This window comes from Mercenaria mercenaria, chromosome 12, assembly GCF_021730395.1.
Source record: "Mercenaria mercenaria strain notata chromosome 12, MADL_Memer_1, whole genome shotgun sequence".
Classification (NCBI taxonomy): Eukaryota; Metazoa; Mollusca; class Bivalvia; order Venerida; family Veneridae; genus Mercenaria; species Mercenaria mercenaria.
This window is the reverse complement of record NC_069372.1, coordinates 22,477,577-22,498,096: the sequence shown is the minus strand read 5'-3', so window position 1 is coordinate 22,498,096 and position 20,520 is coordinate 22,477,577.

Below are 20,520 nucleotides of genomic sequence, written 5' to 3'. Positions count from 1 at the left end.
CGTATTGCATTGTCATTTATTTAACTTCAAAACACGTTCATTGTCATTTATCTTCAACCTTTTAAGCTGGACTATTCGAACGTTAGGTAGAGCTTTTGCACTCATAAGCCGTGCACAGTTTCCATAACACTGTGGTTTTTTTCTCTCACAAAGTTATGCCCCTTTTTCGACCAATGTAAGGTAATATATCGGTAAAGGTAAGACTGTATAACATTTAAGGAGATGAATTCAAACATGTTGATAACTTGATTTACTGAAGCTGTCACATCGGGATCTTTAGATCTAGCTCATTCAGTCTTTTTATCATTTCAAATTGACGTAACTTTGATTTAGACCTAATACAATCGTCAGAGGAGTCTGGTTCATGCAAAGCCGGACCCTGCTTACCACCAACACAATGGTCTAAAGTACTCTAGACATCTCTTTCTTTTAAGCAACGATTTGTGGAATTTTAAGGTACAATGAAGACAATGTTTATGAGGTTTTTTTTTCTTTCTCTCCGTTCAACGACTCCAGCAAGTGTATTGTATCTAGCTCCTAATTTAAAGTGCCGACTGTAGTTTCATTGCGTGACAAGGAGTGGCTGCGGGGTCCCTCCTGCATGGTAGCTCATTCTTATATTTCTATAAACTTTAACTCGTATTTCACACAATGTTGATTTGAATGCTTGCTATGTATGTATTCATCATAAAATTTCGTTGTTATGACAACCACGACATTTTGTCTTTATATTACCATCTAATTCAAGCATTTCTTATGAAATTTGACCGGCCCTACCTGTCTAGTTTGAACATTTTATACATTCCTTTAACTGAAAACAATTCGGCAGTCGAGAGCAAATGAGCCTCGCCATGAGAAAACCAACATAGTGGCTTTGCGACCAGCATGGATCCAGACCAGCCTGCGCATCCGCGCAGTCTGGTCAGGATCCATGTTGTTCGCCAACAGTTTCTCTAATTGCAATAGGTTTTGAAAGCGAACAGCATGAATCCTAACCAGACTGCGCGGATGCGCAGGCTGGTCTGGATCCATGCTGGTCGCAAAGCCACTATGTTGGTTTTCTCATGGCGCGGCTCAAATGTTAATAAAAAAGTATTTCTCAAAGGCTACCGGATATTAAACCGCGGTAACAAAATGTTGAATATTGAATCATAATGAAAATTAGAAGTTTTAATATTATTAAACCATGGAAATTATGAGGGAATGCATATTGATAGTTTCAACATATTTCAGTTACATAAGGGGCCTCCGTGACCGAGCGGTTAACGTCGCTGACTTCAAATCACTTGCCCCTCATCGATGTGGGTTCGGGTCTCACTTGGGGCGTTGAATTCTTAATGTGAGGAAGCCCTCCGGCTGGTTTACAGAAGGTCGGTGGTTCTACCCAGGTACCTGCCCGTGAGAAAATAATGCACGGAAGCGTACATGGGTCTTCCTCCACCATTAAAGCTGGAAAAGTCGCAGTTTGACCTATAATTGTTTCGGTGTAGTTAAATCCAACAAAACGAACAAACAAACCAAAAAAAGTTTTATATGGGAATACTCATTTTTGGATTCCTTATTAACCTGCTACAAGCTAGTAACTCAATGAGAATTTCCCCTCATGAATCAAGAGGCGGGGACCATCAAATGACCCGAAAGGTGCAGTTTTCAGCCAATCATATCAGAGAACGCCACATAAACGCCTCGCCATAGATTCGAACCTTTGATCTCCTAATTTGAAGTCTTTTTTTTTTTTACCAGTTAACAGGACACAGATAACCGCGGATGCAGTTACGATAACCATGGTAGATTTTAAGGTTCCGACAAATCTGTTACAATGGAGTTCTTTTCCGTTGTTCTGTTGTTTTTGAGACAGCGATAAAACGAAAACTTCTGTCAAATAAAAAAGGTCTGTCAAATTGTCGCTTTAAGGATGTTTTGTCGCGCCCAAGGAATAGAATAAGAAGTGAGACTCTACAGTCTTCTAGCAGAATGTTGCCGATGTTGTTTTGTACCAATAATAACCAGGCCAACATTAGCTTTCATTAAACATCCTGTTACAATCATTTATGAACCTGTAATTAGATCTATTATCGAACAAATTAACCAAATGTAAAAGTTGCCATTGAAATATTTCCACTAGCTTTGTAACAATGTGCTGTCGCTTTAAAGAGAAAATTGATAGGTATAAATATAAGAAAGAAATACAAATATATTTCACATCCACCGTACGAACACATAAAAGGACAAAAACACAAGCAAACAACACAAACTGACTCATGGATAACAACATGTGATAAAGTAAAGCACAAACACACTGGACAATCAATCAATGAATTGTTTTTATTATAATGGATGTCATATTTATATTTGGGAAGGCACTTTGCTATTGATTTGCCAATTAGTTCATATTTGTGTCAAAATACTTGATATTTATACGATGTTGTGATAAACGACGTTATTGTTTCCGTCAAACACGTAACGCAATTAATACGGACGGCCAACGTCCCATTCAACGCAAAGCAGTCTATATTTATCTTGAACTTCTTTTTGAGACAGTTACTTAAAAGTTCAAAGAGCTGATTTTACGCAACATTTGGAATTAGAATTGCTGCTAAATCTAATGTTCGTAGAAAATGGTAAATGCTGCTGTTTTTGACATTCACCTGAAGCATATTTTGAATCCACTGCTTTTGGTGTGAAATGCTGGCTTTTTCTTTTTGCTCTTTTGTTGTTCAGTTAATACAGACTTTACTGAAACTGTGCATGAAAGAGTTCAGTTCGTACTGAAACTGTGCATGAAAGAGTTCAGTAAACACAGTCCGTACTGAAACTGTGCATGAAAGAGTTCAGTTACTTAACACATTTACGTACTGAAACTGTGCGTGAAATAGTTCTGCACTTGCCCCTCATCGATGTGGGTTCGAGCCTCACTCGGGGCGTTGAATTCTTCATGTGAGGAAGCCATCCAGCTGGCTTACGGAAGGTCGGTGGTTCTACCCTGGTGCCCGCTTGTGATGAAATAATGCACGAAGGGGCACCTGGGGTCTTCCTCCACCATTAAAAAAGCTGGAAAGTCGCCATATGACCTATCATGTGTCGGTGCGACGTAAAATCAAAGAAAAAAAAAAAAAAAGAAATAGTTCTGTTACCACAGACCGTACTGAAACTGTGCATGAAAGTTCAGTTAACACAGACCGTACCGAAACTGTGCATGAAAGAGTTCAATTAACACAGACCGTACTGAAACTGTGCATGAAAGAGTTCAGTTAACACAGACCGTACTGAAACTGAAACTGCATGAAAGAGTTCAGTTAACACAGACCATACTGAAACTATGCATTAAAGAGTTCAAATAACACAGACCGTAAAGAAACTGTGCATGAAAAAGTTCAGCTCACACAGACCGTACTGAAACTGAAACTGCATGGAAGAGTTCAGTTAACACAGATACGTACTGAAACTGCATGAAAGCGTTCAGTTAACACATACCATACTGAAACTGTGCATTGAAGAGTTCAGTTATTACAGACTGTACAGAAACTCTGCATGAAAGAGTGCAATTAACACAGACCATACTGAAACTGTGCGTTAAGGAGTGCAATTAACACGGACCGTACTGAAGCTTTGCGTGAAAGAGTGCAGCTAACACAGACCGTACTGAAACTGTGTCTCAAAGAGTGCAGTTAACACAGACCATGTATTAAAACTCGATATAGCACACATCCTCGTGAAAATCTGTAAATAAGCCTGAGTGACATTGAAAATATCGATATGAAATTTGAACGTCAATATGGAAAACTAGAAGTGACACTGTATATGAATGTGTTCGACTAGCACACAATAATGAAACTTCATGAAAAGCTTAGTTAGCACATACCAAAATGAATTCTGCATGGAAGAGTTTAGTGAGAGCAGTGAAAGAAGGGAAACCGTGCATGAAAAAAATCAGTTAGCACACACCACAATGAACCTCTTCATGGAAGAAATGTCTACTGAAATGAGCATCATGTGATATTTATGCTAAAAGAAAGCTATAAATGAACCCTATGTGAAATTTATGCTTAATGAAAGCTAACAGTGAGACCCTTGTGTCATTTATGCTAAAAGAAAGAGCTTGTAAAGGAAGGTCAGATATTTTGTTGTTCCTTGTACTCAGAAAGTTATCCATTTTGAAGTTTTTGGTTAGAGACCGAAGCAATTTGTAGTATATCAAGAGATAGAGTTGAATATTGGAATCTGTGCACTTCAACTCTTTAAAGACCCACCACAGCCTGGTGACCCACTTTTTTACTCCCACTTGAACTTCGTGAAAATCATTCTGATAATACTGGTATAATACAGCTATATTGCATGATGACAGGCGGACAATTTAGGTCCTCCCTGAATTAATGTGTTTTCACAACTTTCTGTGCAATTTTATTCAGTTAGTGTCTTTTTCAGTATAGGTTCAAAAGATGGATAAATAACTATGTTACCCTGTAGAAAGGAAGCGAGATCAAAACTCCGCTTAATATGTCAAATACTGTGTCTAATGCTACATTAATTCAATAAAGACATTAAACACATTGTCTTGGTCTAATATTTGTCACTGTCAATTTGTTAGTAGATACTTGTATTTCTCATTTTTATCATGCAAATCATGTATAATTACCATCATGGAAATACAAAAGAATAGTTATTCTGTGGCTGGTCTTTACCTTTAGCCTGCTGGTGGCAAGTGATTCTGCCTTTGGGGCCAGTGCAGACGAAACAGGCTTGGCACTGAAAAGGCAACAAAACTAGTATTTTGCTTTAGAATGCTAAGATTGATTGGTAGTTCTCAGGGGTATATACATAAATTCTCTACAACTGTGACTGTGTGAAACATGTATATTGATGTCTATGTTTTGTGGGCAATTAATTTGTATATACTGTTTAGAAAAATGTAAAAATGAGTAATTTATTTTTGATTTTATGTTTATTACCCACTTTTTGGGGTACTGCCCAATCCGGGAAAAACCCTCCCCGGGTAACTGCCTGCCAACCCTGCTTTGTTTTGTTGGGTTTAAAGTCATAAGACATGGCAATTTTCTTGCTGTGGTGGTGGAGGAAGACTACAGGTGCCCCTCCAAGCAGATTTTCAGACAGGAACAGGGTGCCTTAGTAGAATAAGAAACTTTCCATTTACCAACTAGATCACATCTTTCTATGACAGAATTCTACAATCAAAATGAGGTTTCAAACCCTTGCCAATCGGCCCCATAATAAGGTAAATCATTAACCAAGTTTTTCAATAAATTAATCTAGGTTTTTGACCTCACTTTTGAACTTAACCTAGATTTCATACAGACAAACAACATTCCTTAATCAAGTAGATTATTAACAATAAATTGACCTAGTGACATGGTTTTTGACCTCTAGAACCCCACTTTTGAACTTGACCTAGATTTCATACAAACATTCCGACAAACATTTAATTGAAAAAGCAGCCTCTAAAGTGTTAACAAAGTTTTTCTATGATTTGACCTAATGGTCTAGTTTTCTTCTCAAGTGACCCAGTTACAAATTTATTCTTGATTTTAAACAGACAAACATTCGGACTAGGTCTCATTAAAATCAGGTAGAAAATGTGGCCTTTTGAGTGTTAACAATGTCTGTCTACGATTTGACCTAGTTTTTGACCTAGAAAATCCAGTTTCGACATAGACACAGACAATCTGACAAAGTGTTATAAAGATAAAGTAGAAAATGTGGCTTCTAGAGTGTTGACAAGATTTTTCTACATTCTGACACATGACAGGTTGTAGAGTAATAAACATTCTGGCAAAGTTTTAAGAAGATAAAACAGAAAATGTGGCCCCTAGTGTTAACAAGGTTATTCTATAATTTGTCCTAGTGACCTAGTTTTTGACCCAGAAAGGAACTAGTAAGAGTAAGGGTAATATTCTGACCAAGTTTCATTAAGATATGGCTAAATTTGTGACCTCTAGTGTTTAGTCAAATTGTTGATGGCACATGCAATGGACACAGGGTGATAACAATAGCTCACCATGAGCACTTAGTGCCCAGGTGAGCTAAAAAATTGATCGCAAACCATTTATAGCCTAAAGGTATTTGCAACCTTGACCAGGTATTTGCAACCTTTGACCTTTCATGAACTCACCCCATAAATCATAACGTTCATCTTAGTACTAAATACATAATGCAATCATGCCATAAAGTTTGATAACTGTAAATAGATAGGAAACTGTCTCGAGTCTGAAGGTCACTGTGATCCTGAACTGCGACAGGCTGAGCACACAATTAAATCATAAGGTATGATACACTGAACACAAGCAATCCTCATGTAAAGCCGTGTGACTCACCATTATCCAGTTATTGAGCGCAAATCCCTATGTAATCCAAAATCAATGTGACCTTGACCTACACACCAACAAGGCAGTCTGAAAGACAGCTAAATCCCCTGCCACTGCTATGGATAGTGAAAGGGTAAACCTTTGATTTTAGCTGTGACCTTGACCTTGAACTGACATGGCTGACTCATGAATTCTGTACAACGTCTTGATGAGGTGATCATTTGACCCAAGTTTAATGAAAATCCTTCAAGGGGTTTAGGAAATACAGAGCTGAAACCTTTGACCTTCAGTTGTGACCTTGACCTTGAGTTGACATGGCTGACTCATGAGTTCTTGATGAGGTGATCATTTGACCCAAGTTTCATGAAAATCCTTCAAGGGGTTTAGGAGATAGAGAGTGGACACAAAATGGAAGGCTCAAACCTTCGACCCTTAGTTGTGACCTTGACCTTGAGCTGGCATGGTTGATTCATAATTTCTGCACATCGTTTTGATGAGATAATCATTTCACCCAAGTTTTATAAAATTCCTTCAAAGGGTTTAGGAGATATAGAGCGGACACAAAATGGAAGGCTCAAACCTTTGACCTTCAGTTGTGACCTTGACCTTGAGCCGGCATGACTGACTCATGGGTTCTGCACATTGTCTTGATGAGGTGATCATTTGACCCAAGTTTGATAAAATTCCTTCAAGGGGTTCAGGAGATATAGAACGGACACAAAATGGAAGGCTCAAACCTTTGACCTTAAGTTGTGACCTTGACCTTGAGCCGATAAGGCTGACCCATGGGTTCTGCATATCGTCTTGATGAGGTGATCATTTGACCCAAGTTTTATAAAATTCCTTCAAGGGGTTTATGAGATATAGAGCAGACACAAAATGGCAGGCTCAAACCTTTGACCTTGACATTGAACCGACAAGGCTGACTCATGGGTTCTGCACATTGTCTTGATGAGGTGATCATTTGACCCAAGTTTCATGAAAATCCTTCAAGGGGTTTAGGAGATATGGACCGGACACGATTTTGTTACGACGGAAGGACGGACGGACGCAGACCATTCCTATAATCCCTCCGCCACGGCGGGGGATTAAAAACAATTAGGAGCAACTTTTGTTCCCAGACAACCATCCTATAAAGTTTGAAGGCAGAAGACCTAAGACTTAGTGCTGTTTTGTCACCGATTTAAATTGGTTTTACTTTTATGGTCACTGTACCCTTAACCTTTGACCCACTGACACCAGAGGTTATTCAATCTCCTGATTACAGGCAATAAACCCATGAAGTCTGACAGCAGATAAATGGAAATCATTTTTGTGTGAAGTTACTATGACCTTGGCCTTTTACTAACTGACCTTCAATATATAAGGTTTATCTACTAACAATGGACTATCATTTTTGAAATTCAATTGCTAAAGGTCAAAGCATTCTGCTATTTAGCAAAACACCCTTTTCAGTCGCAGTGTCACTATGACCATGATCTTTGATCTGCTGATTGCCAAAACAATAGGCATCTGTTGACCACAGGCACTTATCCTGAAATTCTTGTTTTCCAGTTAATGATCGGAAACCAAACAGACTACTGACTGACCAACTGCACTAGCAAAACAATATACCTCATTTTCTAAGCAAGAGTGCCAGAATGTCACAATATACGCCCGTCTCAGCAAATTTCTTTACACTAGCACCTGTATTTGCAAATAGAATTTTAATTTTCTAGTTGTTTACAATGTTTTTTTTTTTTTTTTTTTTAGAAATTATTATATTCTATTTTTCTAAGTGCACAAAAAAAATCCTTACCAGGTAGAGATACCATAAAATACACCCAAAATTTGAAAGTAACATCAATGTTGTACCACAGTAAAGTGGTCTTGGTTTTTCCCTACGGTCAATTATAAAAAAGTTACAATGTAAGTTATTTACAGTAACAACTAAGGGAAGTTAATCTTTAAAGAGAAAAAAAAAAAAAAAAAAAAAAATTACAAGTCCACACAAAAATCCTTACCAGGTAGAGATAGCTCAAAATACACCTCAGAATTGGATGTAACATGCATGTTGTACTACAGAAAAGTGGTCTCGATTTTTCCCTACGACTTGTAATGAAAAAGTTACAATATAAGCTATTTACAGTAACAGCAAAGGGAAGTAATTCAAAAGAAGGGACAAGTGCATGACACTCCATCTCAGGATGGTGTACAATTGTGCCAAGTTACATCAAAATCCCTCCATGCATGAAGTAGAAATGCTCCGGACAAAGTCATTCTTGTATCTGACCTTTGGCCTCTAAGTGTGACCTTGACCTTAGACCTAGGGACCTGGTTCTTGCGCATGACACTCCGTCTTATGCTTGTGAACATTTGTACCAAGTTGTATCAAAATCCCTCAATGCATGAAGAAGAAATGCTCCGGACAAAGTTTTCATTCTTGTATCCTTGACCTCTAAGTGTGACCTTGACCTTACCCCTAGGGACCTGGTTCTTGCGCGTGACACTCCATCTCCTGATGGTGAACAATTGTGCCAAGCTACATCAAAGTCCTTTCATGCATGAAGAAGATATGCTCCGGACAAAGTTTTCATTCTTGTATCCTTTGACCTCTAAGTGTGACCTTGACCTTAGACCTAGGGACCTGGTTCTTGCGCATGACACTCCCTCTCATTATGGTGAACAACTGTGCCAAGCTACATCAAAATCCTTCCATGCATGAAGAAGATATGCTCCGGACAAAGTCATTCTTGAATTTTTCATTCTTGTATCCTTTGGCCTCTAAGTGTGACCTTGACCTTAGACAAAGGGACCTGGTTTTTGCGCATGACACTCCGTCTCATGATGATGAACAATTGTGCCAACTTTCATCAAAATCCCTTCATGCATGAAGAAGATATGCTCCGGACAGTCATTCTTGAATTTGACCTTTGGCCTCTAAGTGTGACCTTGACCTTAGACCTAGGGACCTGGTTTTTGTGCATGACACTCCGTCTCATGATGGTGAACAACTGTGCCAAGTTTCATCAAAATCCCTCCATGCATGTAGAAGAAATGCTCCGGACAAGGTCTGTGGACGCCGCCCGCCCGCCCATCCGCCCGCCAGGGGCGTTCCCATAATTTTCAAACGGGCGTATAAAATGGGTACACGAGTGTCATCAGCTGACTTGTTACTGATCTGAAAACGAAAGTTCTCTGCGAGAGGTCATTTATACCTTACAACCCCTAAAATGTCTACCGCTCACAACCAATATTTTTTGTGAGATGTTTGACAGCCATAACATGATATAGGTAAAGCATCCCCATGTAATTGAAAAGGGGAAATGTTTTTAGTCTTCAGATCACTTTGATCTTTTTTTGACCCAAAATATTATAGTGGTCATCTGCTAACCATACTATTCAGTTTAACCCTTACCCTGCTAAATTTCTATAATGAACCTATCCGTTTTTTCAATCTGGACAGTACCATTAACAGAAATGGGCTGCTTACCAAAAAGATACTGACTGAATGGGTAACAGTGCAGATCTTGATCAGCATGCATGGATGTGCAAGCACTGGTCGCAATGGCAGAATCAATCGTGTCCAGCATGATAATGGTTTACAGTTGCAGGCGTTATTGATCACAAACCTTAAACCAAGATCTAGTCATCAGAGCAACAGATAAGCTGCGCATTTGCGCAAATACCCAACAGATTTGCGTATCAAAACTCAAACAAACAAGGAGCTGCGTTCAATAAACGCTTGATGCCCCCGGTGGCATCCTTGTCGATACAAAGCAACCTAAGTCCAAAACGAGGTCAAGTTCAAGGTCAAGGTCAAACTGAGGTCAGGTGATGTCTGAAGATGAGGAATGGTCACAGGTTACATCTGCACTAGTATCAAGTCATCCTAGATAGGGGTATTGATGCTAGACGACAGTCCCATTTGGTTAACCTCGTATGGACAGGACAATCACTATATGCCTCCCGCATCAGTAGATGCCGGGGGCATAAAAACCAAAATACCCAATTCTCATCCTGATGCGTGCGTATCTTTGAAATACTAAATGATTCGTCCACGTATGTCTACTGTTTGAATAATGTAACATTTGTCAGCTGTATCAGTCTCGGGCACTCGATAACCACCGATGCAGTCCCAAGCAACCCTACTTTTTCATATATATCGATAGTGCGCTCACAATAAGCGTCTGTTAACAAAATGGCTATAAAACGGGGTAGGAAAAGAAATCCAGAGGAATTAAAGCAGTCTAGTGTAACAACCAATTTGTTCCTGTTGGTCTCAGATGGGGAAAAGGATGTTATACCTATATTAAATGATAATATTTCAAGTTGCACAAGTTATTCACCTGTAAACGAAGTAGTGAGTGATCTACTGGACCAACTACTGATGATTTGTTATGCACAGTAAACAAAAATCCTTATAAAAAATTTACACATTACGGCAATCGTGTCAATAAAAAACTTTGAGTGAATGAAAAATCAAGTATCCATGGCTGCTGATTAAAAGGGGAGTCAAACAAAATGAGAATGCACGGAAACCCAATAAAAGTGAACATCATGGTGTAATACGTGTTGCAATACCCTTTTGATTTTAGGCAATACCCAATTAAAACCAAAATGATGGGGTAATACCCAATTCATTCTGAAAGCTTATCTGTTGCTCTGAGTCATAAATAATACAAGAGGGCCATGATGGCCCTATATCGCTCACCTGTTATCATTGCACTTGAGGACAAGAAGGTCCTCAGAAAAAATATCTAAATCCAAAAGACAGGAACAACAAAGGGAAGAAATTTAACCAAAAAGAAGAAAAAAATTCTTACAAGGTATAGATATGTCAAAAAACACCTAAAAATTGGAGGTACCATCCATGTTGTACCACACAAAAGTGGAAATTTCAGATCAGTATCTTCATTAGTTACGGAGATATACCCATTTTAATTTGAAATAAAGGTAGGTAATTTGACATAAAATCAGTCCATAGTTATCTATCCTGATTGTCTCAGTCCAACTAATAACAATAATGAAATTTCAATTAAGTCCTATAAGGACTTACTGGATATAAATCCATTTTGATTACAATCAGGGGAGGTAATCAGATATAAAATAACTCTGGAACCTACAACTGGATCTGATTTGTCATGGAATCCAAGATTTATTGTTGTTGAAGATATTTTGGAAGTTTTTATCAAATAAAACCATAAATGAAGTCTCTATATGGCTGCAAAAGCCAAAATAGTCGATTTTGGACCTTTAAGGGGCCATAACTCTTGAACCCAAGATGGAATCTGGCCAGTTCAAGAAAGGAAGCAAGATCTTGTGGTGATACAAGTTGTGTGCAAGTTTGGTTAAAATCAAATCATAAATGAAGCTGCTATTTTACAGACAAGGTCAAAATAGCTAATTTTGGCCCATTTATGGGCCTTAACTCTGGACCCCATTATGGGATCTGGCCGGTTCAAGAAAGGAACCGAGATCTTATGGTGACACAAGTTTTGTGCAAGTTTGATTTAATTCAAATCATAAATGAAGCTGCTATTGTGCAGACTAGGTCAAAATAGCTAATTCTGGCCCTTTCAGGGGCCATAATTCTGGAACCCATAAAGGAATCTGGCTAGTTCAAGAAAGGGACCAAGATCTTATGGTGATACAAGTTGTGTGCAAGTTTGGTTAAAATAAAATCATAAATGAAGCTGCTATTATGCAGACAAGGTCAAAACAGCTAATTCTGGCCTTTTCAGGGGCCGAAACTCTGAAACCCATAACAGAATCTGGCTAGTTCAAGAAAGGAACCAAGATCTTATGGTGACACAAGTTTTTTGCAAGTTTGGTTAAAATCAAATCATAAATGAAGCTGCTATTGTGCAAACAAGGTCAAAATAGCTATTTTTGGCCCTTTCAGGGGCCATAACTCTGGAACCCATAACAGGATCTGGCCAGTTCAAGAAAGGAACCGACATCTTATGGTAATACAAGTTGTGTGCAAGTTTGGTTAAAATATAATCAATAATGAAACCACTATCGTGCAGACAAGAAATTGTTGACGGACGCACACACGCACGGGTGATCACAAAAGCTCACCTTGTCACTATGTGACAGGTGAGCTAACAAAAACAAATAATAATTTTCTACATTTACGTAATTTAATTCTGTATGTGCATTGAATATAAAATGCAATAAGCAACAAATGTATATATGTACAAGTTTTATAGTAAATACTTCCTTGTAAGTGTTAATATAACTCAAAACCATCAACTGTGTCTCCAGACACACAGTACTCTATATAAGTAGCTTTCAAAGTCTGTTTTTCTACATAAACATACATATATTTTAAAGCTTTATATAAAACAAAATATCCCAGTTCCAATTTTGCAGAGATCAATGATCTTCCCCTTGGACACATATTACAGAAAACAAAAACTACTGCTTTAAAACTGACAGCCTTCATTGCCCATACTTTATCATATTTAACCTTTAGCCTGCTGGCAGCAAGTGGTTTTGCCTTTGCGACCAGTGCAGATCAAGATTAGCCTGCACATCTGTGCAGGCTGATCATGGTCTGCACTGTTAGCTGTTCAGTCAGTAAATATTCAGTGAACAGCCTTTCGTATAATAAATGGTATTGCCAAAAGTGAATGATGGACCAGTCCATTTTAGACATTTAGCAGGGTAAAGGTTAAAAAACCAATTTTCATATTGGCAATACTTAGTTTAAAAAGTATATGTATAATATACTGCTGAAATTAAGTACAGCTTGTAATTTAAGTATGTATTTGGGTGTAACATCACACTTGTACATTTATAGGCCATATGGCGACTTTCTAACATTTCCTAGTGGAAGAAGACACCATGTGCCCCTCTGGGCATTATTTCAGTCACGGGCCATCAACTGAGTAGAACCATCAACCTGCTCCTTCTGTAAGGCAGCTAGACTCACACACACACACAAAATTCTACACCTAAAGCGAAGTTTGCAACCCAAAGTGGCGAGGGACAAGTGATTCGAAGTCAACCACCTTAACTAATCCGTCACGGAGGCTTCTCACCACTGTTAAAAAGTGTACCCGCTATAACTGGGGGAAAACTTCACCCAAACCTACGGTATCTTTAAAGTAAACAATAAAAATATGCGCTAATCTTAAACAGACAGATGTTTTAAGTAAAAGGTGAATCACTGATGAATAAAATGAGTATGTTCCAATACTTTTGGAAAGATTTTTCTTTATAAACAATGCCTTCTTTATTATTTTAATTGTTGTTCCTCCTGAAACCTAAATAACCTTTTAAAGGCATAAGACCACATGTAATAGAACAAGAGCTCGTCGAACACGAAATGCCCCCCTTGATGCATTTAGTAATTGCACAAGCAACAGAAATTATATGCTCACTGTAAACAAAAGTTATACCATTCTGGTTTAATCTGACCTTGACATTTAACCTATTGACACTAGGCCAAAGCGTTCTTGAGTTATTGCCTGGAAACCATTTTACTGTTCCTGGTCACTGTGACCTTGACCTTTGACATACTGACCTCAGAATCAATAGGGGTCATCTGCTGGTCATTACCAACCTGCCTATCAACTTTCATGATCCTAGGCCCAAGTGTTCTTGAGTTATCATCCGGAAACCGTTTTACTATTCAGGGTCACTGTGACCTTGACCGTTGACATACAGACCTCAAAATCAATAGGGGTCATCTGCTGGTCATTACCAACCTCCCTATCAATTTTCATGATCCTAGGCCCAAGTGTTCTTGAGTTATCATCCGGAAACCGTTTTACTGTTCAGGGTCACTGTGACCTTGACCTTTCACATACTGACCTCAAAATCAATAGGGGTCATCTGCTGGTCATGGCCAACATAACTATCAATTTTCCTGACACTAGGCCAAAGCGTTCTTGAGTTATTGCCTGGAAAACATTTTACTGTTCCTGGTCACTGTGACCTTGACCTTTGACATACTGACCTCAAAATCAATAGGGGTCACCTGCTGGTCATGACCAACCTACCTGACCCTAGGCCTAAGCGTTCTTGAGTTATCATCCGGAAACTGTTTTACTGTTCAGGGTCACTGTGACCTTGACCTTTCACATACTGATCTCAAAATCAATAGGGGTCATCTGCTGGTCATTACCAACCTCCCTATCAATGTTCATGATCCTAGGCCCAAGTGTTCTTGAGTTATCATCCGGAAACCGTTTTACTGTTCAGGGTCACTGTGACCTCGACCTTTAACATACTGACCTCAAAATCAATAGGGGTCATCTGCTGGTCATTACCAACCTGCCTATCAACTTTCATGATCCTAGGCCCAAGTGTTCTTGAGTTATCATCCGGAAACTGTTTTACTATTCAGGGTCACTGTGACCTTGACCTTTGACATACAGACCTCAAAATCAATAGGGGTCATCTGCTGGTCATTACCAACCTCCCTATCATTGTTCATGATCCTAGGCCCAAGTGTTCTTGAGGAATCATCCGGAAACCGTTTTACTGTTCAGGGTCACTGTGACCTTGACCTTTCACATACTGACCTCAAAACCAATAGGGGTCATCTACTGGTGGTGACCAACCTCCCTATCAACTTTCATGATCCTAGGCCCAAGCGTTCTTGAGTTATCATCCGGAAACGGATAGGTCTACATTCCGACCGACAGACCGACCGACCGACATCTGCAAAACAATATACCCCTCCTTTTTCAAAGGGGGGCATAATAACTATAAAATATGATATACAAATCTTTCTACTTAAAGGGAGACAACCATAACTACTGTAATAAGAATGATCTGTTTTAATTCAGAGTTGACTGTGTGTGTATACACAATAAGAGTACACAAGGCATTTATAAACTACACAGATACAAGAACTACATATCAATGCCCTATTGGATATAACCTTTTCTATGACAATTTTTACATGCATATAATAATCTCTATCAACTTAACATATATAATTTACCTAGCAGTTAAATGACAAATACAACAAGTGAATGAAGTATTGCCATGCAATACAAAGTCCCCTACTGGAAGGCACCTAATTTTCTCTGCTGCAGTATAACATCATGAACTGATATCTGTCAATGATGTATAAACAATATTGTACTAATGTACCAACAAAGGGAAATTAATCTTAAAAAAAAAAAAAAAAAAAAAAAAAAAAAAATCTATATAATATAAGTCCACAAGAAACTCTTTACCAGGTAGAGATAGGTCAAAATACATCTAAAAAATGGATGTAACATGCATGCTGTACCACAGAAAAGTGGTCTCGATTTTTCTCTATGACCAATAATTAAAAAGTTACAATAAAATCTATTTATAGTAACAACAATGGGACGTAATTCTAAAAACAAGGGTGCCTCATGGTGGTGAACATTTGGTCCAAGTTACATCAAAATCCCTCAATGCATGAAGAAGAAATGCTCCGGACAAAGTCATTCTTGAATTTGACCTTTGACCTCTAAATATGACCTTGACCTTAGACCTAGGGACCTGGTTCTTGCGCACAACAATCCGTCTTATGTTGGTGAACATTTGTGCCAAGTTACATCAAAATCCCTCCATGCATGAAAAAGAAATGCTCCAGACAAAGTCATTCTTGTGTCTGACCTTTGGTCTCTAAGTGTGACCTTGACATTAGACCCTGGGCTTGGGTTCTGCGCATAACATGTTTTCTCATCCAGGGGAATATTTGTGCCAACTGATATCTAAATCCTGTTTTGCATGACAAAGTTTTAGACTGGACAGGAAAAAAATCCTACTGACCTTTGATCTCAAAGTGTGACCTTGACCTTTAAGCTAGGGTACTGGGTGTTGCGCACGACATGTCATCTGATCATGGGGAACAATTATGCCAAGTGATATTGTAATCCCTTGATGGATGACAGAGTTCTGGATCGGACAGGAAAAAAAAATTATTGACCTTTGACCTCCAATTGTGACCTTGACCTTTGAGCTAAGGGTCCGGGATTTGCGCACGACATGTCGTCTCATCATGGGGAACATTTGTGCCAAGTAATATTAAAATCCCTTAATGAATGTCAAAGTTATGGACCGGACACAAAACAGACCCTGTTCATGCTATGTTAACATTTGACTGCTAAGTGTGACCTTGACCTTTGAGCTAGGGGTCTGGAAGTTGTGTATGACACATCGTCTTATTATGAGGTACATTTGTGCCAAGTAATATTAAAATCCCTTCATGGACGGCAGAGTTATGGACCGGACAGGAAAAAAACCCTGTTGACCTTTGACCTCAAATTGTGACCTTGACCTTTAAGCTAGGTGTCTAGGTTTTGCGCAAGACACATCGTTTCATCATGGAGAACATTTGTGTCAAGTAATATTAAAATCCCTTCATGGATAGGAGAGTTATGGACCGGACAGGAAAAAAACCCTGTTGACCTTTGACCTCCAACTGTGACCTTGACCTTTGAGCTAGAGGTCTGGGTTTTGCGCACGACATGTCGTCTCATCATGGGGAACATTTGTGCCAAGTAATATTAAAATCCCTTCATGGATGGGAGAGTTATGGACCGGACAGGAAAAAAGCTCTGTTGGCCTTTGACCTCCAATTGTGACCTTGACCTTTGAGCTAGGGGTCCGGGTTTTGCGCATGACACGTCTTCTCATCATGGGGAACATTTGTGCCAAGTAATATTAAAATCCCTTCATGGATGACAGAGTTATGGACTGGACACGAAATTGCGGACGGACGGACAGACGGAAAAGCCCATTCCTATAGTCCCTGAAACTGGTTTTCAACCAGTAGGGGACTAATTAAGTCTTTCTCATACAAATAAGAAATAAAATTCAACTGGCCAGTTAACTTATTTTCATGAAAGCATATTCCCGCAAGAATATATATATGTATAATCAAATGCCAAACAAGTGAAAAACATTCTTTATTTCATTCTCCGAGAGAAAATAAGTAGAATAACATACAATAGGGGTATTATAACAGTAGCTCGATCCAGGATGCTGTATTCGGCTTGAGTGGACTTTTGCCAGATCAGATCTTACAAGGCGCGCAAGCGCCGAGTATGATCTGTCCTCGCAAAATCCACGAGAGCCGAATACAAATCCCAGATCTAGCTACCGTTATAATGACTCTTTTATCATATACCTCCACCTTTTTGTTTGTTTTTTTGTTATTGAACAAAATCTTCAATGTTTATCGATGTTAAAATGGAACTTAGTGAAGTTTTTATGTGCTCTATTTATAGAACTGTGTCAGGTCATGCATATTAATGAAAGTAGTCTGGTAACATACAATACAACAGGTACAATACGGAATTTTTTTTCTGCCTGTTCATATTTACTTGTGAAATAGAAGCCGATTTTTTTACAGAATTGATATAGGTATATAACAATTATGGGTTATTAGATCTATATCGAGAAATATGCACGAGTTCTGCAGCGGAAATATTGCGCGACTTTAGGAGGGCAATATTATTCCATGAAAGAACGAGTGCATATTTCTCAATGCAAGTCTAATAATCTTTTTATTACATACGCATCTACACTTAAAATTATCATATAAACAAGAGCCATGTTAGACATGGCCAATCCCCCCGCCGGGCATATTATAACTTAAGGCTAAAGTTCCTGGCAAGTTTGAAAGTATTAATTTTGGGGAAAGCTTTGAAGAACCATTTAGTTGTGGTCCGCATCAGATGTGGAAGAAAGAATAAGTCAGTGCATGGTGAGGTGGTTTACTGCTAAATTTTATTACTTATCATGAACAGTATTTTACTAAGCTATGATGTTTTTCTATATGGCTACTGTAAAAAGAAGGAATGGAAAGCTAACAGGGAACACGAGTGCCAGAATGTCACAATATATGCCCGTCACAGCAAATTTCTTTACTCTAGCAGCTGTATTTGCAAATGGAATTTTAATTTTGTGGTTGTTTAGTAATCATTGTAAGTCTTTTGTTTTTCTAAGTCCACAAAAAACTCCTTACCAGGTAGAGATATCTTAAAATACACGTAAAATTGGAAAGTAACATCCATGCTGTACCACAGACAAGTGGTCTTGTTTTTTCCCTACGGTCAATTATAAAAATGTTACAATATAAGTTATTTATTGTAACAACTAAGGGAAGTTAATCTTAAAAAAAAAAAAAAAAAAAAAAAAAAAAAAAAAAAAAGGCAAGTCCACAAAAAAATCTTTACCAGGTAGAGATTGGTCAAAATACACCTCAAAATTGGATGTAGCATGCATGTTGTACTACAGAAAAATGGTCTCGATTTTTCCCTACGACTAGTAATGAAAAAGTTACAATAAAAGCTATTTAAAGTAACAACAAAGGGAGGTAATTCTAAAGAAGGGAACTGCGCATGACACTTCATCTCATAATGGTGTATAATTGTGCCAAGTTACATCAAAATCTTTCCATGCATGAAGAAGAAATGCTTCGGACAATGTCAATTCTTGTATCTGACCTTTGGCCTCTAAGTGTGACCTTGACCTTAGACCTAGGGACCTGGATCTTGCGCATGACATTCTGTCTCGTGGTGGTGAACATTTGTGCCAAGTTATATCAAAATCCCTCTATGCATGAAGAAGAAATGCTCCGGACAATTTTTTTTAAGAAAATATGATAAAGGGGAATAACTCAAAAAATAGGCAAGGTAGAGTTATTGTTCTTGCACACTGCACTTCCTCCCAAATGTGTTCTATCAGTGTATGAAGTTTGAAGAAAATCCCTCCAGTACTTTTGGAGTTATGCTCCGGACAAAATTTTTTAAGAAAATAAGATAAAGGGGAATAAATCAAAAAATAGGCTGGGCAGAGTTATTGTTCTTGCACACTGCACTTCCTCCCAATGTGTTCTATCAGTGTATAAAGTTTGAAGAAAATCCCTCCAGTACTTTTGGAGTTATGCTCCGGACAAAAATTTTTAAGAAAATAAGATAAAGGGGAATAACTCAAAAAATAGGCAAGGAAGAGTTATTGTTCTTGCACACTGCACTTCCTCCCAATGTGTTCTATCAGTGTATGAAGTTTGAAGAAAATCCCTCCAGTACTGTTGGAGTTATGCTCCGGACAAAAATCGTTGCGGACGCACGCACGCACGGAGAGCATTTCTAATATCCCCTTCGCCTTTGGCGGGGGGATAATGATTCAAACTTATTATTAAGCCCGAGTGAAATTGGAAATATGGTCGTTAAAGAACCTTTAAACGCGACGACATACATAAATTTGACGTCATAAATGACGTCAAACACCCAATATGAAATTTGAACGTCAATATGGAAAAACATTGACGTTTCAGGTTCCACTGAAACTTAGCAGTTTTTAAATTAGTACGTAATAATAATTGATATATGTCCTTAAATCAGCCTCCATTAGCAATGAACAAGTCTTTAAAATGCCAATATTCAGTATGCTATAAATATTTTTCTCCCACAATTTTAATTAATTAATTAATTTATTTGGGTTTTACGGCGCACCAACACAGTATAGGTTATATGGCGCCAACAGGACTACAAATTTTGGTTTCACATCTCATTTACATCAAAATAAAAACATGAGGTATGGAATCAAAATTTGCATACCTGCTGGAATCACAGAGTTACAGCAAAACCAAGTGTTAAGACCCTATTGGTTGCCTCTTACGATCATGCAAGAGTAAGGCAGTGGTTCCAATTCTTTTCATACATAAATCATCCCAGAACCACATGGGGCTCCCACAATTTTAAAGAAATGCCAACATAATGAGATCAAAATTGTATGCAAAGTTTCAGCAAAATATAAAATTGTAAACAAATATTGACTGTCCCGTTCTTAAGTTTTAAGGATGTTTTAAAAGTACAAACTGGAATATAATTCTACTTGTACAATAAGAGAGACAATTACCTATAAAGGGTCTTGAGAACTATAATTTACCTCTTAAGCATGTAAAGTAAACATAGACTTTTGAATTCAATTAACAAACTAATTTAATGAATTTTTTAACCCAAACATTGCTATGAATAACTTAGTGTATTTAACCTTAAAAGTAAACAAAAAGAGGCAGTGGTTTTAGGTATCCCTTTCAAAAATATGATTTTATTTGAATTTCATGCAATCACTTTATTGAAAGTAAATATTAACATTTTATAATATGTGTGTTCTTTGGTATGGACAGATTAAAAGCTGATTTCAACTTGCAAATCTCAATCATACAAGATAACATACAATACAATGCAGAGTTCAGACGATTTAATTTAAT